A 23303-nucleotide genomic window follows, 5' to 3' on the forward strand; every position below is an offset into this window, starting at 1 on the left:
TGTATGCATACATAGGTGTGTGTGTGCATGCATATGTTAGGGGTGTGTGTGTGTGTGTGTGTGTGTATTTTGCAGAAACAAATATAAGGAAGGGGTTTCAGAACACAGCATGTTTCATTATTAACTCTCTGAGGGAGGGAGAGAGAGAGAGAGAGAGAGAGAGAGAGAGAGAGAGAGAGAGAGAGAGAGAGAGAGAGAGAGAGAGAAAGAGAAAGAGAGAGGAGCAGCACTATGCTCTATGCTATAGGGGGCACATGGCCTGAATTCTGATAGGGGGAGGATACCTCGGCCATTTATAATCATGTGATTGTGCCTAAAATCTTTTCCATGATGACAATTTCCAATAATTTCTCATCACAGTCAAAAGGATATGTAAATACAACACACAAATATTTATAAACATGTACACAAATTTCACATATACATATATGTGGAGAATGAGACTCTTTCTCAAGCAGGAGTTGGAGAACTCTTTACCAGGTATTCCACTTAGTTACTGCTGTAGATTTAACTTAGTCTAGTCATTTGAGAGTGTCTCACTGTGGAAGTGCCCAGATCAGATTGCCCTGTAGCCATGTCTGTGAGAAATGATCTTGATTACTGATTGGTGTGGCAGAGCCTGTCCACTATGAAAGGTTCCATCACCAGCAGGTGGTTCTGCGCTGCATCAAACACAGCAGCTGGAGAAGCAATCTGCAAGCTGGTGAGCAGTATTATCCATACTGTCTGCTTCACTTCCTACCTCCTGCGCTGAGACCTGCCTTGACTTCCCTCCATGAGGAATTGTGGCCTGGGCCTTTAGGATGAAATGGACATTTTCCTCCCCAGGCTGGTTTTGGTCAGTGTCTCCTCACAGCACCAAAAAGCAAACTAGAACATTGGAGAAGGCCCTCTTCAAGATTATCGGGAACAGTTCTCTAGGCAGAAGGGATATTAAATAGAAACTTAGATCTCAACAAGGAAAGGATTCATGGGAAATGGAATAGAAGAAGGTAAAAGAAAATAACACAGTAACTTAACTGCACTGAAGGCTAGTTAAAACTTAAATAGGAAGCAATGGTGACTCGCTGTTGGTACCTATGACAGTTGTTCTTCTCGGGGCTCATCTTTTCCAGAGAGTCTAAGTGGGGCATTCAGGTTCAGTGAGGAGACTCAGCTACAAGTGCAGGCAAACAATCATTACTTGGGTAACACAGGAGGTGTGGCCATGTTGCAGGAAGTGTGTCACCTTGTAGGTGGGCTTTGAGGATTCCTAGTGCTCAGGTTTCACTCTGTGTTGAGTGAAAGTCCCCTCCTGGCTGCCTGCAGAAGATAGTGTCCTGCTGCTGCTTTCAGAATGGTGCATAAGAGTCTCAGGGTACAGAAGAAGTCACCCAGAAATGCACACTTCAGGGCCCTGCAGGCTTGTGCAAGTGCAGGACTCCAGTGAATGAATACGTATCCATAAGGTTGTCTCACCTGGAGGGCATGTGTCCCATCAGCTCGGACATCAGAGGGAAGATACACCAGGATGTGGTATCCAGAAGTGCAGGTGCCCCATGCAGCAGTACTTGGATATGTAAGCACCAGACTTCCTCATCACATATGCAGGCATTTCAAGGAGTGTCATTTGCAATTGCAGACGCAGCAACATGATTGTCATTACTTGTTAGGTGCTCCAGGGTGACTTGCTTGGGAGTAAAGGAGCTGGAGACAGGCTCAGCTGCAAGGGCAGATGCACCAGTGGTGATCATATGGGATGGAGCTACACCAGGGACATTCCTTTGTGAATGCAGGTGAACTAGAGAGGAGCTACTTGGAAATTGAGATGCTCCAAGAATACTTACTGTAGTTTGGTTTCTATTACTGTGAACACACACTATGACCAAGGCAACTGTTGTAAAAAAAGCATTTAACTGTAGCTGTCTTACAGTTTCAGAGGTTCAGTCCATTACCCTCATGATAGGAAGCACTGCTGCATGCAGGCAGACCTGGTGCGGGAGGAACCACGAGTTCTACATCTTGATCTAAAGGAAACTGTCTTGTGCAAGAGGCAGACAGGGGGAGGTTCCCATTCTATCCTGGGTGGAGCCTGAGCAGCAGGAGACCTCGAAGCCTACCTACATGGTGACATACTTCCTCCAACAAGGCCACACCTATTGTATATTACAAAGCCACACCTCCTAATAGTGCCACACCCTGGGTCAAGCATATTCAAACCACTACAGTCCTCAATTGAGAAAACCAGTACATCAGTTATTCTTGTCTCTGCATGAAAGTACAGCAGGAAGTTTCATCTGAAGGCATCTGTGTAACAACAGGAGATTCACTTCACACTATACAGAAGATGCTCTCAGCAGGAGATTCACTTCACACTATACAGAAGATGCTCTCAGCAGGAGATTCACTTCACACTATACAGAAGATACTCTCAGCTGGAGATTCACTTCACACTATACAGAAGATGCTCTCAGCAGGAGATTCACTTCACACTATACAGAAGATGCTCTCAGCAGGAGATTCTCTTCACACTATACAGAAGATGGTCTCAGCAGGAGATTCACTTCACACTATACAGAAGATGCTCTCAGCAGGAGATTCACTTCACACTATACAGAAGATGCTCTCAGCAGGAGATTCCCTTCACACTATACAGAAGATGGTGTCAGCTGGAGATTCACTTCACACTATACAGAAGATGCTCTCAGCAGGAGATTCACTTCACAATATACAGAAGATGGTGTCAACAGGAGATTCACTTCACACTATACAGAAGATGCTCTCAGCAGGAGATTCACTTCACACTATACAGAAGATACTCTCAGCAGTAGATTCCCTTCACACTATACAGAAGATGCTCTCAGCAGTAGATTCACTTCACACTATACAGAAGATGCTCTCAGCAGGAGATTCACTTCACACTATACAGAAGATGCTCTCAGCAGGAGATTCACTTCACACTATACAGAAGATGCTCTCAGCAGGAGATTCACTTCACACTATACAGAAGATGGTGTCAGCAGGAGATTCCCTTCACACTTTACAGAAGATGCTCTCAGCAGGAGATTCACTTCACACTATACAGAAGATGCTCTCAGCAGGAAATTCACTTCACACTATACAGAAGATGGTGTCAGCAGGAGATTCACTTCACACTATACAAAAGATGCTCTCAGCAGGAGATTCACTTAACACTATACAGAAGATGCTCTCAGCAGGAGATTCACTTCACACTATACAGAAGATGCTCTCAACAGGAGATTCACTTCACATTATACAGAAGATGCTCTCAGCAGGAGATTCACTTCACACTATACAGAAGATGGTGTCAGCAGGAGATTCACTTCACACTATACAAAAGATGCTCTCAGCAGGAGATTCACTTAACACTATACAGAAGATGCTCTCAGCAGGAGATTCACTTCACACTATACAGAAGATGCTCTCAGCAGGAGATTCACTTCACACTATACAGAAGATGCTCTCAGCAGGAGATTCACTTCACACTATACAGAAGATGCTCTCAGCAGGAGATTCACTTAACACTATACAGAAGATGCTCTCAGCAGGAGATTCACTTCACACTATACAGAAGATGCTCTCAGCAGGAGATTCACTTCACACTATACAAAATATGCTCTCAGCAGGAGATTCACTTCACACTATACAAAAGATGGTGTCAGCAGGAGATTCACTTCACACTCTGCAGATAATGGTCTTAGGAGACTAAGGAGAGGTAACTAACCATGTGGCAGAGTTTAGAATATAATAAACAGGATTAATGGTGTGTACCATCTCTGTCCAGTATATAATAAACAGGATACTTGAGTGAAGAGATAGCAGAAACTAAGTCAAGCTTTGGGCATAGGTAGCTATTCATAAATAATGCAGTCTCATAGTGATTATTTCAGGAACTTCGATGTTGGTGGAAAAGGCTGAGGTTTCATAGATCTACAGGCAGTGGTCACTCTCTCCTTGAACATTACTGAGGAATGCCACAAAGGAAAAACCTCTGCTTCAGGCAATAACATCCAAAATAGGACATGCAAGAAGACAGAATAATCGGCACAGGACATACAACCTCCACACACACATACACACATCTTAAAAAATACAAAATTATGCTGATATAACACACACACACACACACACACACACACACACACACACACACACACACACACACACACGAGATCTGTCTTCCTGGCTTGCAAATGACCATCCTCATACTATGTTCTCACTGGGCTAGGCAGGAGGTAGGGTATCCCAGTCTGTTACCAACTATAAACAATGACAGCAGCAGATCAGCATCCTAACCCCATGACTCATATAAGGTTATCAGCACCATAAAGACCAAAATAAAACCACGTTGGCTATTGATGCATTAGCACTTGGAATTTTATGTAATACTCTCAGGAATGTACTATGGAAAGATAGGTGAATTTTGTTGTATGAATATATATATATATATATGTGTGTGTGTGTGCGTGTGTGTGTGTGTGTGTGTGTGTGTGTATGTGTGTGTGTATATGTGTGTGTGTGTTAAAATAATGATGCTACCAGTGTCCTATTAACATTCAAATATTTGAAAGGACCAATTACTTGAGGGCAGTGGTACAGGAGTTAACAGAATGTATAAATTGCTGCTCATGACAATGATAGGTTTTTGGGTTTTTGTTTGTTTGTTTGTTTTTGTTTGGCTTTTGGTTTTTGGTTTTTGCTTTTTTAGACAGGGTTTCTTTGTATAGCCCTGACTGTCCTGGAATTCACTTTGTAGACGAATCTGGCCTCAAACTCAGAAATCCACCTGCTGCTGCCTCCCAAGTGCTGGGATTAAAGGTAAACAATTTCTTTAAGAATTGTTCCCATTTCCTTTAAATTTACCAATATATAAGAGAGCATGGAAATTTAGCTTCTTAATTAATAGCTGTGAGATTTCCTCCTCATGTCCTGCCTGTCTTCAGTGAAGGGAACTCAGCCAAGCAGCCAGCTAGACTGTCTTCATGTCAGCATGGATTCTACTGAACACTGCAAACACCCTGAGTTCATTACACAGTAAATAGAGCTGATTGTTGTCATAACACAGCTCTGCCATTAGAAGGCAATGCCACAGCAAAGGCTCTTTCAAGACAGCTTGCCCTGGCACTTTGTCACCAGAGCCTTGTAGAACATTAGTGAGGTATTTTTTCTCCCAGGCCACAGGGGGAGCACTTGTACTGATAGAACAATAGGCCTGTGAATTGTTCAAGCACTCCCTTCATTTATGTGAAGGTCTGCACTGAGAGTCACAAGCACAGTCCTTCATGTGTAGCTAGGGACGGGTCTTGATCAGAACAATCATCACCCTTCATATGCATAAACAGCAGCCAGATTGATCAGGTCCAACTCCAAGTGCATTTCCTAGGGAGTCTCATCTGGGCATGAAGATGCCCCAGGGACTCTCACATGGAAGTTTAAATATGCTGATGAAACCTGGACAGAGGTGTTGATGGCCCTAGGAAGCCTCACCTGGAAGATCAGCTGCAGAAGGGAATCTCACATCCAGAGTGCATGGAGTCTCAGCTGTAAAGGAAACATCACCAGGAGGTCACATTGGAAAAGAATAAAGTTAAATCTGACGTGCTTTTCAGGCTATTTCAGGCTGTAAACATGCACAAATGGGAGTTCTCGAGCACCACAATGAGCCATGCAGCTCCAGATGCTCTGCTGACCCTGATAGCCAAAGACAGTAAACAGGTATGAGGCAGGTCCACCTGAGCTGCCAGACATTTACGTGAGTGCACACAGTCAGAGACTGTCCCAGGCAGAGTACAGGCAGTAATGATTTGGAGTTTCTATAGAGCTAAAGCAATTTGGGAGTGGGGAGTGGCCACCTATTCCAGTTTCAGCCCAGCATGGGCACTATGACAGCCACGTGGTACCAAGGTCATCTTAATGAGAAGATTCCAGATGTAAGAAATGCTACATGCTGAAGTCAGAGCGAGCCAGATCTGGCACAAGAGATCTCAGAGGGGTGTCAATCACAGGTCAAATTCCTGTCTGATCTCTTCCTTCTTGGCCATATAGCCCTGGCATAGTCTTTACAGGGAGACATCTGGAGACCTGAGAGGCAAGGGCCTTAGTGGTGCTGTGCTGCTTTGATTAGCACCCAGAGGACCATGTGCCAATCTCCAGCCCCACACTACATGCACTGACTTCCTTACATCTGGAACATAGTCAGGCATCCTCAAAGTCCTTAAGAAAGTCACTCCCCGTATGTGTCAGCCTCCTCCCTAAAACAACCATGCAGAGTGACATTCATGGACCCTGTGATGCATACATACTCTCAGCCCAACAACTGTGTAGGCTGTCACATGGTGAATTGAATATGTCTCCAGGGAGTCCCTCCAGCTGCTGCTGAGCCAAGAAGGATAATTTCGTCCCTGACTAGACCACAGTATGTGCCTCAGCTCCTGGCATCTGAATGCCTGCCATTATGTGAATGACCTGTAGGAGGATCTTGGGAGTCCACTCAAAACACTTTGTATACTGGCTTCTCTTTCTCTTGACTCACACCTGAAGAAAGAAGCCTTCCCATTTGAGAGACTCCCATGAACTAGTGTGTTTTGGAAAACAGTGCCTCAACACAAACATTTAAACATGATCACATACATGTATATGCACAGACACACAAATACATGTACACATACATATGTACACACACATGAACACACATGAACACATGCATACAGTACAGTCCTCTGCTGATTTTTTGCACACTACGTCTTTTGGAAAGTGACAAGACTTCAATGTCTCCAGTGAAATGTCATTGCTTTTTCTTTAACAATTTCTCATAGTGCATACTGAGGGCTCTGTGAAGGGGCACAGTTCCTTCTAGACCTCTTTTTATCCATTCAAGACCAATTTCTGCTGCCCAGATATGTGGTCAGATCTCTCAACATGTAAAAGACCAAATCTTAGAGTTGTTTCCAGCAGCTGCAGTGGCCAGGATTTCTGCTATGTGCACAGCTGGCCTTATACAGGATCCTGCTGGCAATTCACTTGTATTGAGTTAAGGGTAAAGAGAATTCTCTGTGACCCTGGATGAATATAAGTAAGAGAATTCCTTTGTAGAGCAATGCTGGGAGCTTCTGGGACTGGAGCTGGTTGAAACAGGACACAGAGGAGGACTCTAGGGTTGCTTTAAAGTCTGAGGGTCTCCAGATGCTCTGGCTCTCTGACTATACTGAAATGCTAATGAAAACTTCTAAAAAGTGCTACAAACTTCCTTGCTCTTTCTGAGGGTAAAAAGCTGCTGGTTTAGGTGATTAAAACCTGTAGCCTGACATAGGGAGATTGACTAATGCAGCCTTTGTTCTATCTCTGCAGGAACTGCACAGCTCTAACATTCAGCCTGCTAGTAGAAGTGTCTGGAAGAAAAAGGGACACATTGACAAGTGATTGAGCATTAATTACTAAGCTGTTAAAGGTTTCCCATGAAAGCTCTCTAAGAGAAGGGGGCTAAAACGGAATGAATGAAAACGGGGTTAAGAGAAAATCCTTCTTCGCACTCCTATCGTTGTCCTGAGTACATAGACATCTTTCAGAATACATGATCACATGGTAAAAGTTCATCACAAGTTCAGACATGAAATTCTAATCATAAATTGAAATAGAAGTTCACAGCACTGAATGTTACATGCATATGCATTGGATTAGGAATAAATATTCATCACCTGTTGCAGCTCCACAGGTTCACTGAGAGTTAAAAACCAAATCTAAGTTATTAGTGAAGTTTTGTATAGATAAATTCAGTCAATATTTTATCTTCTGTCATAACACCTATAAATGTTACTTCCATTTTTATGATCTCTTCTTAATGGTTTTACAACCTCTTGGAATGTGAGCTGAGTAGGAGAAAATCTGGTTGCCATTTGTATTAGTTAGGGTTCTCTAGAGTCACAGAACTTATGGATAGTCTCTATATAGTAAAGGAATTTATTGATGACTGACAGTGTACAGTCCATTTCCCAACAATGGTTCAGTAAAGGAATTTATTGATGAAGTCCAATGCCCAACAATGGTTCAGTAGTAGCTGTGAATGAAAGTTCAAGGATCTAACAGTTACTCAGTCCCACACAACAAGCAGGCAAGGTAGCAAGAGCAAGACTTCCTTCATCTTCATCCAGCAGAAGGAGTAGCCCAGATTAATGGTGTGTTCCACCACACCTTTAATCCAAGATGACCTTGAACTCAGAGAATTAATCTTAAATGTCTATCTCCAAGTCTCCAGATAAGGGTCACTGGTGAGCCTTCCAATCTGGATTGTAGTTCATTCCAAATATAGTCACATTGACAACCAGCAATAGCCACTACATCATTTAAGAGCAATAAACTGGTGACAGAATGCTCATTGCTGTTTTGACTATCAGAAGACCATGTAATAGCAGTCCCACTAAAAAAGAGCTTAATAAATACTGATATAATTTTAGGATTTTTTATAGGATCATTGTGAAGAATTATGAAGTCATCTATTTGTCTATATAGCATCAATACATGACTGTACATGTTCGTAGTTCTGCAGAGATTTGCTCAAAATGGTGAGCTAATACCTAGTGGTTGTTATATAGATAATAATAATAGGAATAGGTAATAATAACAGGAAAACATATTGATAGCAGGAATCTTTCCTAAAATAATTTTCTCCTAGATCTTGCCTATCATAGTCTTGTTTTAGATATTAATCTAAGACAAAGACATTTAGGGAAGATCATCTGCTAATTATTAGCATCTTGGCTCCTGACAGAGCAAATTGATGGTGAATAGAATAAACAGATGTGGCAGTGGGAAACAACAGGTCCTTTGAGAGCAGAGAGGAGAAACAACACCCTTGAATGGGAAAGGGTCTGTCTTCTGAGTGGGGAATGTTAAAGTACAGCCCAGAAAACCATAGAGACATCGCACAGACTTGAGATCTTGGCCATATGTAAGATCATGAAGGAGACTCAACTGGAAGGTCAAGTGAAGCATGGGTGTACATCTGGAATAGTATATGGGCCAAAGAGAATGGCCTTATCAGTATGGTGGTGCCACCAAGGCTTTCCTAGATGGGAAGATGCCACATAGATTTAATGGCCAAAGTAGCCAGTGGGTTGATGTACATTTCAGGCAGATTTTGCAGTATCTTTGGAATCTCCAGGACTTGTAGATTTCCATGAAGGGCATTGTCATGCCACCATAATCTATGAGCCCATTTAAAATAATGTTTGCAGGATAGGACAATATTTTTGCTCTACCTCAAATCATCTGCTAGATAATTACCTTGTGATGTTTTAGCCAGTTCAGAATTCCATACATTACTGACTCCACCTGTCCCAGGACCAGAAATATTTTTTAGATCACTACACCTGGGTTTTTCTCTATGAGTAATTAAAGTCCAGCCTTTCAGTTTTTGGTTTTGCAAAGTGCTGATTATGTGGGAGGAATTCATACTTGACTACTTTCAAATCTGCCCTAATACATGAATACCATACAATTCCCTCTAGTAGTTAAGTCCCTAAAATCATTTGAGGTGTTGGGCAAGGAGTTGGTCTGGCTGCTCCTGAAAAAGTTTGCATACTCTTTCAGACCTTAAAAATCAATGCTATGTAAGGAGACAGATAGAATTAAGTTTCTGCAAGACCATCTAAGGGTGGATCGGTTGCAAAGAAAAAAAGGTAAAATTGGGTACCTGTTCAGTCTGCTAGCTCCGATGACTAACATGTGATCACCACAAACATAATGATTTGGCGACATGGTAATCTGGAGATTAAATTCCAAAGGTTTTCACTGACAACCATGGTGGGCACTGGTGTGGTTTGAACCCAGTTGTGTATGTTTTATAACAGAGATCAGCATGCAACTTTATCAGAATTGTCAGAAATACACACAAAGAGTTTAACATTGATGCAATGATATCCTGCCAATGTCCCAAGGAAGGAAAAATGAATTGTATGTTTATGGAGAGACAGGATGAGACTGGAGCACAACGATTAAAGAGGTAGGGGAGTGAAGGCCCTATGGTAGGGAAAACTAGCATTAAGCATCATTTGAGGGTTCCCTTGGAAACTTACTACTGTAGAAGTTTCTGAAAATGTATAAGACATGAATCAAATTTAAGTGGAGTCATCAAAATAATGGAAGAGGCCATGTCTTAACTAGTTATCTTACATCAAAAGAAACCTGCAGTACTGGGAATGGAGTATATCTAGCTAAGTTTTAGCCAAAATATTCCATGGGCATGAAAAACAACCAAGGCTATTGTCAAAGCTACTCATTGTTCTCCACAATCTGATACTACTAAGGCCCAAACAGTTAAGTCCAGCAAGTGTCTAACTGGAGCCTTTACCTGTACTGTTAGTGTTCACCATAAGTACTCTGCTCTCTACCAGAGGAGAAATGCAAGTACCAGTCCATCTCTAAATCATGAAATCTAAAACAGTACCCTGTCTTTGTGCAACACGGGAATAAAACAGGCTGGAAAAAGCAGCCGTTCTCTGACTGGAATTAATGTCCATTCCACTCTTAATTCCTTAGTAAAAACCATGTCTCTCTCAGATATATCGGGTTGAGCTGGGGAAAGGACCATGCTACTGGGACTGATTTGGATTCACTTGTGACATGTGATGCAGGTTTGTGTCTTTATGATCTGGAGAGCTGCTATTAATCCTGTATTGGCTGGTATAGTTGTAGATGATTTTGGAAGACACCTGGTGATGTTTTCACATGTCCTAGGCTAAAGAAGTGGACCAGGGACCCCTGGTTAGAAATAGAAATAGAGACAGTTTGTTATGAAGAAAACACTCTGTGCGAGTGAGCTAGTGAGCAGGGAGACATCAAATGTTCAAAGATTCTGGTCCCCTTTCAGTGACGGGTATATCATCCCTCTCCCATTTGTATTTCCTTCTCATTCCTGCACAAGTTCCCCTTGATGTACAGGTGAGGCAACCTTTTCAGTTCCTCTGCCCCGTGGATCCCCCACTGCTTCTCTTGATACTGTGCACTCCAGTCCCCACTCTCTTGCCATCTGGACCCTGGACTCTCTTGTGTTCTCCGTATCCATGTGTGAAGATTCTGCAATGTTGGTCCCTTTGAATCCTTTTTCCAGTTGTTGGGCACATGTTCATGTGACAGGACAGTTTTGATTTTGTAGGCAGCACGCTCCATCTGATTGCTTTTCACCATAGCATGGTCTGGCAACTCTCTGCGGGTAATTTAATCCTCAAGTCCGTGTTTGTAGTATGCAAGATGTTTGTATTCATCTTGAGTCACTCATGCGCCAGCTGATGGTATTTCTGCTGTGTGCTGCTTGACAAAACACTGGGGTCCTGGGTTTATTGTGCGATGATGACTAACATTTTTTCTTACATGTTAATTGGAGCTAATTCCTTTTGGGGAATTCTCTTGTAAGTTTGAAGGCATGAAAAACACTCTATGCTATACTGGCACCCCCCAGGGAACAGTCCTGTTAATTTCTCCTTTTATTGTTTGAGAGTGTGCTCTGAATGAATTTAACTCTTTTATGTGACATTTGTGTATTAAGCTGTCTGTGTTAACTGACTTGATGCTGACTGCTATGCTGATGTTTGAAGCAATCTTCCTATTGGAGACTGATCCTTATGTGCATTCCCTGGACACCAAGGAGAAGAGATAACTTCTCTTTTCAGCCCACTATGGGAGACTGTAATGAGCAGAGATTTAACAGTACTGTCAGGAGTGGTCTGGCCCCAGGATATCATAGAGAATCACATCAGAATGCTACACAAACATCATGTCTGGATATGATCTCCAACAGTTCACTTGGGAGATGCACATAAAGTTTAGTCACTGAGATACTCCATACCTCCGGCTTCAAGGACTTCCTAAGGAACACAAGAAGGAAGGTCTTGCCCAATGGTGGCCTTCTGGAATGGAAACCCCATCAATCATCATGTGATGCTTTTCTGTAATAGGTCACATTACCATTAACTTTTGCTTAAGCCACCAAAATGACCCGCTGACCTTTATGTGTCTCTAGAAATCTCCAAAATCACGAATGTATGTACACCCTGGCCATTTTAGTGCATTATTCTAGATTTATTCATTTTATTTTCATAGGTGTTTGCCTACATGCATGTTTATGTACCATGTCACCCCTGCCCTTTCCCTCAGAGGCCAGGGTCTGGTGTTAGATCCCTACAAGTAGGGTTTGAGATGGGTATGAGGTCCATGTGTGTGCTAAGCATCAAACCCAAGTCCCCTGGAAGAACAGCCAGTGCTCTTAGTTTCTACTGACTGTTTAAAGTTACCACCACTCTAAATTTACTCTGACATGCCTACTTAGATTATTCCTGACATGTCTGTTCAAGACAATGCTAAGTGGAATTCCAGGAATACTGCTACTCTGTCCTGTTGTTGTTGGTGGTGTTTGTTTTTCCTCTCCAAGGTCATTGTCTTGGTCAGGTCAAACTGAAAAGTGAACACCAGAATAGCTTGAGCCCCCTCATGGTGTACCCAGGTTTAGCACTTTCAAAGGTTAAACCTGGAAGTTTAGGCTGAGAGCTAAAATCCAGAGTCACTCTGGGTTTCCTAAGCAGGGAACCACATGAATGCTAGCAAATGAAAACAGAAGCTGATTATCTCATTCCAACAGACAGAATTAGGATTTTACTAACCTTTCTCTCACCAGGTCTGTCTATACTGTCTTTGGATGCTATGTCTTCACTTCTTATACCCTACTAGAAACTGGCCAGGGTTGGATCAATGTGTAAAGTCACTGCCCTGAGGCTGAAAACCTGAGTTCAATACCCTGCACCCACATGTTGTTAAGTTGGCACCACTCCCTGCACGGTGACCTTTACCTCCCGTGTTTGAGCATGCAGCACAAGCACAGCTAAACAAGTGTAAGAAAAATGACTTTGAATAAGATCATGTTCTCTGTACATGATCTGGTTTTGATCTGTCATCTTGCCATGAGCTATATTTGTCTTTGAAGTCCAACTGCAATTGAGAAAATGTCCCCGTCCAACTGTAGGCAAGTCTCTGGAGGCATTTTCATGATTGACAGTTGATGTGGGGGTGTCTTACTCACTCTGGAAGAGGCCATCCTTGGACAGGTGGTTCTCTGTGGTGTTACACCAGAATGAGCACTTTATGAGGAGGAATCTGGGTTCCTCCATGGGCTCTGCTTCAGGGTTCACTTTCTGGTGACTGCCCTGCTGGAGTTCCTGCCCTAATGTCCAGTGACCTGCCAGTTGTGAATGAAAATAAACCTACTCCTTTCCAAGTAGGAAATTTCCTTGTCCTACTGCCCAGGGATGTCAGAGCGAAACTCGGGATGTTCCCCTCCTTCTAAGTGAGCACTCCTCCTTGAAGGATATGTAAGGGAAGGAAGGCATGACTGAGGCTCCTGTGGAGACACTGACCTGCAGGGATAACCTCTGAAACTGATCTGGGATTTCATGGTAAAATGGGCATGTATCCACTCCCTATTTTACACCTTTTCTTAAAGAATTTTAGAGGCTGTACGTTGTGTGTGTGTGTGTGTGTGTGTGTGTGTGTGTGTGTGTGTGTGTGTGTGTGTGTGGTTTAAAGGAAAGCTATTTCTGTATGATTATAGGAATGGAATCAGCCTCTGGGTGTGGCTTGCAACAGGACCTTGTGAACAGCTCTATGAAGGAATGTTACTTACTGTCCCTAAGAGTTAGTTCAGCTGGGCCTGTCAGTCACCTGGCAATGGGACAAACCTTCCAGCAGGCTCATTTTCCTGAAGCCATGCTGAGGACATAAGAACAGTTACCCTCTAATGTGATGTTGTGTCTGTTGCTCTCAGAAAACCCACCCTTGACAGCTGCCAAGATCCACTGCCTGCCTCCCCTGGAGTTTGCCCCTCTAAATTGAATAAAATATGTCGCTGAGCTTCCTTCTGACTCCATTTCTCAGTTAATTTATTAACAAGTCTGAGATCTCAAAATAGGGAACTCTGATTTCCTCAGTACCAATTGATATCCAACACAAGGGTCCCCACAGATGTAAATGCTGGCATGAACGCTGCTCTTTAGGAGGGTACACAGGTGGAAAGGATGCTAGCTGAATGCTATTCTTAGTGGAATTGTTAGAATAGTCTAAATAACCTGGTATCATGCCTAATGTTATTGACTTCTAGTCATGGTTTGAAAACACATTATAATAAAAACTAACTGAAGATGAGTTTTAACCAGTCAAGGTATCAGAGTTTCGCATGCTTTCCAAAGTGTGAGAGAGCAGACACTTCCATATTGTCTTGTAGGGAATATAACTTTTCAGTGTGCTCTATGATGCAAACTATTAATATAAAATACAGATTTTTATGATTTGGAAAGAACACCTTAAATGTTCTATTATAGACAATTGTTTACACGGTGTACCTCTGTAGCAATAGAAAGCATGGCAATGGAACTAAATTCCCATACTTTGAGCTCTGGTGGGATGTCCTGGATCTCTTTGTTGACATAAAACTCAAACAGGAAAATTTGACAGCATTTAAAATGGTGCGGTACAAACCCAGTCTCATGTAAGTGTGGTCAAGTAAAGAGCTGACACAGCCTATCAACTGTGCGAAAGAAAACCCCAGATAAGAAGCCATAAATACACAGTCTCCTGTGGCCTTAAGCACAAGACTCCTGCAAGGAGCCTCCATGTTCACAGGCTGGAGGACAGGTTGGAATGTCAGTTCTACAGAGATTGGAACTTCCTAGGTTCAGAGGCCAGCTCTCATGGGCAGGTTTTCAACCTCAGAAACAGCCATTCCTTGCCACACGCTGCATCTGAACTTGCCTCTTAGAATAAAAGCTTTGTAGAAGCTATTAACTTTGAACTAACATCTTGGAATAATAAACACAACCCCCTAGAAGCTATCAACATAGCAGACTACTAATTGTCACCAGAACACCAGCTTAGGATGTCATCAGATAATGATTTAGACACATATAATCCTTCTCCCACCTCTATGTATCTGTTTCTGTGGTTACCCACCAATGTAGTTTAAACTTGCCTTGATTTATGACTTTATTTCTTTGTGTTGTAAGCATGCACACACACACACACACACACACACACACACACACACACACGCTCCCCCCAAGCTGTAATCATATACAGACAGACAGACACACACACACACACACACACACAAAACATACACACACACAATACACACATGACACTGTTTCTTCTCCAGAACACGGAATTTGAGATAAGGTAGATATGTGTTTCCATGCCATGGTCATGCATAATGCTCCAGCACTAAATACTCTTTAATCCCTTTAAGGTGAGACCTGTGTTTGCTTTAAAGTAATGATAACAACAGCAACAATAACCAGGAAAATCTTTCACTTCCAGTAGTATAGAAAGTTTTATCCAATACAGAAAATGACCTTAAGTTCTCCCCAGAGGCCACCATGTGCTCCTCTCTCAATGTTTTGAACAAGGTCCCTTCCTTCCATCCAGTATTGCTGTTTTCTTCTGGTGCACATCAGGGCTGTACCACAAGGTGGCACTAAGACACAAGAAGCTTAGTGTTCATAAAGATCTAAAGAATAATCTAGGTGGTGGGGATGTATGTACTGGGTGGCAGAATTCTCTTCTTGCATGGACTCAGTAACAGCAAAAATGTTCTGGCATAGGAGTGTCCCTATGTAGCATAGACTTTGTTGAGGTTTTATGTTGTCCACACCCCAGACATGAACGTATAATGATTCCTTAAAAACCCAAGTTAACCGGGCATGGTACTGCACACTTTTAATTGAAACACTCATGATACATAAGTAGGCAGATTTTTGAAGAACCTGAGGGCAGCCTTTTGTCTATAGCAAATTCCAGGCCACTGAGGGCATAGTAAGACTCTGTCTAAAAATTCAGTTTATAAACCTTAGTGCAAAATTTAATTATTCTCAAAACCCCAATAGGTGTAAGGCAAGACCATTCGGTCAGGTCTCCACTGCAGTAAGAAGTATCTAATACTAATTGCTTATAAGGAGAAAAGAGACACCTTTGCTCCTAGTGTGCAAACCTCCAGTCCTGAAATTTTTGACTCTGTGGCTTTTGGTTTTGCACCATTTGGTTTGAGTGCACAATAGAGCAAAACTCTCTCTCATGGTTAGGGAGCATAGGCTAAAAGAGGCAGGACAGGGTCCCTACCCCCTTCCCTTCAAAAGCACACGTCTGATGTCATAGGGCTCTGGCAAGGCCTTGTCTATGACAAGTAAGGATACCTTGCTTACCTACTTCCAGAAGTGTTACCTTGACAACAGAGATTCAACAAATAGATCATTGGAGAATATCCAAGGTTCAATCCCATACATATGCTAGAGTTGTTTATGCTGAGTGTCCACATTATAAAAGGCTAGGTGTTTCTGGAGACCCTTGGGAAAAGGCAGCCTGTGTCAGGGAACACAGGAGGAGAGTGAGAGCAGATAGAGATGCTCACTCGGGACCTGGCAGCTGTGTGCAGAATATACTAGAGAGGAAGAGACTCGGAATGATTGCAGAAATTTGGAGCAACCTGTGAAAGGGTGGGATGTTGGAGAACAAGCACTCTACTGCCAGAGAGAAATCTCTGTCGTGTGCAGAGCTCACTCTGCGCCTGAACCAGGGAACGGAATGCAGGTTTGGGGATCATCAGCAAACAGATCTGTGGTAATGTGCCCGGAGATTTACTGCTCAGAACCGCTGTTACAGTGAACAAACCATTTTTTTAGATATTTAACTGGAAACAACTTACAGGACTCAGCTGTGATGCCACCTAGTGGCCAGAGTCAGAATTTTACCTCTGAGAGGCTGCACAGCTGACTGTAGCCTGGACAGAGACCAAGAGAAGGAACATGTAGGGATGGTATCAGTATGAGCTTTAGGAATGTTTTCAATCACTAGAAGGGTTCGCTTTTGACCATCCATTTCTAGGACATTTAGCCTGAACGGGCAAGCCGAGCACTTTCTGTAATGAGAGAACGTGTACTTGGTAATGTATGATGCTAGAGGAGACACTATCACAGGCTCAAACCGGAGGGCATGTGCGCAGTCATGCTAACAAAACATTTTTAATGCATTTTGTTCTTCCATAGCACTGAATAAAACGAATGCTTTTTCAATGGTCTGTTTATCCAAAATATTTGTGTTAATCTACTCACAATTTTGTGACTTTTTAAATTGTGAAATTATGATTTTCTTGACTACAGAAGTTTAAAAACCTGATAAAATGATCTCTTAGAGTGAAATCATTTTCTCAGTGGCCCAGTTCCCTCCCCCTGAGTCAAATGAGATTCTTTCCCTGGAATGACACACAGTCTTCTGATACAGAGTTGTAGTCTACACAGAGTTATGTCTTCCCACATATCCAACCCGTCTTCCATTAGTAGAACCATAGCAAACATCAAAGTTATTCTTTTCCATTTAATATTCCCACAATTCATCTGTAACTCACCAGTGTTTGTGTTTTGACATAGTAAAAATGTTGTATGAACTGCATGATAAAATTACTTCCTATCCTCCCTGTTAGTGAGTGAATCTCACAGATAACAGACAATAACCCAGGAGTTAGAATACTCTTGCATGTATGTTTCCCTTGTTTGATACAATCCAATGTCATTATACTGTTTGGATGTAGTTTTAATTTCCAATAATATTACTACTGTGACATAGAACTTATAAGTTGATTTCTTTAGAAAAATTTCATACTACCTGAAGGGAGATTTACTAGTAGTTCCTACAGCTGTGATTCCTTTCAGAGCCCAGAGTGAAGGGAAACCCCAAAAAGCTTTACAGGAGGTGGGGGTGTGGGTGAGCTCCAGTTTCTCCAAAGTCTTGAGACATGTCAAGAAATTAATAAAAACCACAATTTAAATGGAGAAGAGTAAAAAGTCCAGAATTTTATGTTAATAAGGTATCAAAAACCCACATTTTTTCTAACGTGTTAAATTTGCCCCAAATCAGCACCTCATTCTGATAATCTTAACTAGTACTGATTTGAAGTCCTGCTGACCACGTGACGTCCATTTCTTATTGTTTCTCCTAAGGAGAGCACAGATAGGTACACTAAAGCACCATGTCATTGGATGTCTGGAATTCAGTGTTTTGGAACCAAGTTTCTGAGTCTTGGGTTCATGGCAAGGGCTCCTTCACATACTGCCTCTGAGGAAACCAAAGTGAAGATCACAAAATAAGAGCATGGCTGATTGAGTCTATGACCCTGATTGGCACATTCTGCAACAGATCACACTTGATAAACAAAACACAGGGTTTGCTTAATTGCTGCTCCCTCACAGCATGGGATGCTGGAGGTAAATTCAACACATCCATAATCCCCAGTACCTGACTCCTCAGCCCTTTCAGTACCAAAGCAACATCACATCAGGACCTCAGCCACCTGCTGCCTACTGAAATCATTAGAGTGTAACTGACATCATCTACTTCACAGATTTCCATTCTTTTCATGAAATTAGGCTCAAGTTCTCAACCCTTATACAATAAAACGTAATAAAACTTCCTATAAAAAACCTCCCTAAAATAGTAGAATATTTTTAGCTGTATAGTGTAAGCATTGCATACCTTAACCAGTAAACTACTATGTACAAATGGAAGTTGCCCATTGTATGTGGTAATGCCTTCTCCTGTATATGAAACCATGCAATCTACTGCTGAACTCCATAGATTAGAACACTCAGTACCTCACATGATGCTACAGAGAGTGAAAGTTACAACACCGGATGGGAGAAAGTGTTTGTAAACCGTATGTCTAATATAGTGAGTGTCTGACAGGGTCTCTAACAGGCCCAGACCATTGCAAACATGGTGCCTGCAAGTCCTCCACTCTCCTTCTCCCCGGCTAAATCATTAGATTACATTTATTTATTAGTATAACGTTTATCTGTTTGTACACGGAATTATTTACTTATTTTATGTATATAAGTATACTGCAGCTGTCTTCAAACACAGAAGAGGGCATCTGATCCCATTACTGATGGTTGTAAGACACCATGTGCTGCTGGGAATTGAACTCAGGACCTCTGGAAGGGCAGTCAGTGCTCTTAACAAGTGAGTCATCTCTCCAGCACTAGATTACATTCTTATCAATAGGCACCAAGGTCTGTTCCCTTATTTGGACACCTTCCTATTCCTAATGCATTCCTGAGTCTCATCCCTAGGGTCTGGCTGTCAATCACTAAGGTCTAGCAATCAAATGTCATTATTGGGTACACTGATTAAAATGCCCCGTCAGGACATACAAACCTATCTTAGCACAGACTTTCCCATTTTCTGCTCACAAACTGCTCCCAATGAGACACCTGCTATTTTTGCCTAATTCAGAGGCAGCCCTCCTCCCCCTGCTTGCCCCCTTTCTAGTCAATGAATGGCCTTTGTGCTGAGAATTTTGTGTCTGGTTGTGTCTGCTCCGAGGTCCCTTTTCATGTCAATATCCAGAATGTGTAAACAAAGTATCAACAGTGAAGAAATTATTTTATGGTTGTTTTTTGGGGGGAGGTGTGAGGGGTACAGGATGGCTCAAGCCATTTTATCCAGAGGGTTGAGTGTGGAGAGAGGGATTGGAGGGACTCATGCAATCAGACATCCATGTAGGGAGAGATGTCAAAGATTATGGAGCTGCCACCTCCCCATTGTGATCACATTTGGCCCAGACCACCAACGTGATTTTAAAAATATGGATGAAGGACTCAGTTACACATTTCTATAAGATATTAAAATGACCAATAAGTACATGAAAAGACAGTATCATTCAGAGAAGTGAATGTCCAAACTGCACTGTGCTTGGCCTCAGACCCCGATTTTGCTATTACATAGAAATAAAAATAAAAACCAAGAGCTCCTTTTAACATTCGTGCAGCACCTAAAAGGTTGAGATTATGCAAACAGAATAAGGTATGGTCACCAAGGACAGAAGTTCTCAATTATAACGTGAATAAGTTCTGCAGGTCTAATGTATAGTATAGGGGTGGTGACAGTTGGAAAAAGTGATCTGCATTATACTCAAAATTTGTTAAGACATCAGGAATATATTCCTGTCACAAAGAGCTAGCTCTATGGTTCAATGGATGTGGTCAGTAGCTCTGATGAGATAATCATTTCACTAGGTATACATACATCACAGCAACTCTCTACATCACTTATAAGGATACATTTCTACTCATTTTTTATACAGCAATGAAACTGAGAAATAAAACAGTGATTGAATATTAATTACCATCAGGCTACACATTGTGACTGGCCTGCCTTGCAATTCCTAACCAGGGCACAGAACAACAGGAAAAGTGCCTGTACTGAAATGTGTGCTCATCCTTTCAAATACTCTCTGTGTTCACATCACCCAGGTGAAGTTAACTTCCTATCCATGCCTTTTTACAGGTGAAAACTTGAAAAATGGAGGCCAAAAGGACCTCTAAAATTCGTGACTACACTGTCAGTGAGGGAAAGAAATTGAGATTGTATTCAGTCCACTGTTCTGAACTGTGGGAAAATGTCCTGAACTTACTGAGTATTGAAAAATGGGTTGACAAAGGAATGCACATTAAAAGTAACTGTCAGTATATGGCTGAATTTAAAGCTAGAGAGAAACAAGATTGCCCCCTTGGAAGAAAAAACAACAACAAAAAACAAAACAAAACAGCAACATCAAAAGACAAATCTAAAACACCTTTGCAATTGGGGGACAGAAGTGGAGTTGAGAGATCCTGGGATATTTAGAATCTCAACAGAGAGTCAAGTAATCCATTTTTGATCTTGTATCTTTATAGACAGAAAGAAAAACAGAGAGACAGACACACACATTGAGACACAGCGAGAGACTGGGAGACAGAGAGAGAGAGACTTTGAGAGACAGAGAATGAGAGGGCATGAGCAAGAGTGACTGAGAGATAAAGAGCAAGAGAGTGAGAGAGAATGAGAGAAAGTGAGTACAAGAGGGACAGAGACAGAAAAGACCCAAGTGTGCAGATGTAGATGGCAGAGCATAAAGGGGCTGAAAAAAGGAGAGAACACAAGAATCAGAACAGATTCAAAGAGCACTACCAAAACGAACAGTGATTGTAACCCAGAAACAGGGAATACTAAGGTAGGCACAAAATTTGGGAAAAGATTTGACCTGAGCAATGGTAAGATTTTTTGAGAGAGACCTCGTTGACTGTCCTGGAACTCTGTATATAAACCATGGAAAGAGAGAACTGGCATAGATGTGCCTGCCTCTGCCTATTGTGTACTGGGATTAAAGTTGAGCCACAAAGCCCTGCAGGAAGCTATTTTAAAAAATACTTCTGCTGAGTTGATGGCTAGGCAACTCTAAAGGGTAACATCTCTATGTGCAGGTTTCACTCTGGGAACCCAGGGCAAATATATAAGAGGGCTACCTTGTAAAAAAGATTTTCTCATACACTTGTATGTATACATGTGAGTGTTTGTGCTAGAAACTGAAACTAAGGTGTTTCATTTTTATCACTTCTTCACCTTATTTTGAGACAGGGTCTCATCCTGAATCTGCAGCTCTCTATTTTTGCTGCAGTGCCTAGCAAATGGGTCCTGGGGTCAACCTGTCCATATCAGTCAGCGCTGGAGACTCAGGGACACACTACCATGAGAAAAGAACTGGAGGGACGGTAATGGGGATATATTCACTTCAAACATATTATATCCATGTACACATACCAAATAAAATGTCAAAACAGGGACCCATGCACCCAGAAACTCCACCCAACCAGTGGAATGAATTTCTTCTGTTCTGGTGCCCTGAGCAGACCTTGGGCTCAAACTCCACAGCCAGTCCCACAACACCCAGAGGAAGCTGCACTCCCAGGTGCCCAAACATGCCCAGGATCATAGGATCATAGGTAAGGAGGACACAACATCTGCACCAACACCGGAAGTAACTGTGACCAGTGGGACCCAGGCACCCAGGAACTCTCCCTGACCAGTGGCACGGGTTCCTGCTGGCCTGGGGCAGTGTCCTGACCAGTCCTTGGGAGCTAACTCCGAAGCCAGTCTCACAACATCCTGCAGCCACACCTGACATCCTGACGTCAATCCCTCAAAGTCACATGGCAGAAAGATAGAACCAACTCCTGCAAGTTGTCTTCTGAACTCCACACACGTACATGTGCCACATGCACAAGTTTAAAAGAAATATCTTTTAAATAAATGGTACATTCTTGCATACTAAATGTGACAAATTATTGAAACGCTTTGATAGATGGTACAATCACAGACACACACACACACACACACACACACACTTAAATCACCACTCAAAAAATAGATTTAATTATGGAATTTTCAAAAACTTATTTTTCATTTTTATAGGAAATCACAGTGAAAAGACAGACCTTTTAGAGACCTCGGACTTTTAATGTACTGAAAAACTTAAAGACTGGTATTTTAAAAAAATCATACTCTGTTTGATTGATATATATATATCAATATATATATATATATAGGGGATAAATAAAAGTTATAGTTTAATAGTTATGTGTGTCAAGTTGACAAGGGTCAACTGTACTTCTAGTCTTTTATCAACCTGACACCAAATTAGAGATGGAGGAAGAACTACCTCCATCAGATTGGCCTGTGTGCAACTTTGTAGGGCATTTTCTTGGTTAAGAGTTGGTGAAGGAGGGCCCAGGCTACTATGAGCAACTGGGCCAAGTTGTATGAGACAAGGAGCTAAGCAAGCCACAAAAGGCCACTAAACAGCTTTCTTCCATCTTTTCCTGCCTCTGCTCCTGTTCAAGTTCCTGCCTTCCTCCAATGATGGGCTGGGACTGGGACTGTAAGCCAAACACACCTTTTGCTCCCTGGACCTGTTTTATAACAGTCACTTAGGTTAGATTTCAAATCTATTGAAAACAACATATCGAGAACATTGTCATACAATAGGAATTCCCTAGAATACCATACACATTGTCAGTACAACAATGAATACAAATTTTCTCTTCATTTTGGGGTGTGTTTTTCACATCAGGGTACATTCCCTGACAAAACCATGGCACCAAGGATGGATGGAGGACAGGGCAAAACCGTGCCAATATGGACCGAGTTGCATCTTCCCCAGTGCTGTGATCCTGTTATCACACAAGTGAGGATTGCACTGCTGAGAGCATAAGAATCCCACTTATTCGAGAATATATAATAAGAGTCAGATGGGAAAAAGTAAAAACGAAAAACCAAAGTTCAAAGAAACAGATAAGGTTAATTTCAAATAACAACATTTTATTTAATACAAAGTTCTAAAACCATGCAATTTTAAAATTGGAAACAATGTAAGGGAAATTGGTCATTACAGTGGCATTTTA

Source organism: Mus caroli, unplaced genomic scaffold (assembly GCF_978045245.1).
Source record: "Mus caroli unplaced genomic scaffold, Mus_caroli_1 scaffold_5, whole genome shotgun sequence".
Classification (NCBI taxonomy): Eukaryota; Metazoa; Chordata; class Mammalia; order Rodentia; family Muridae; genus Mus; species Mus caroli.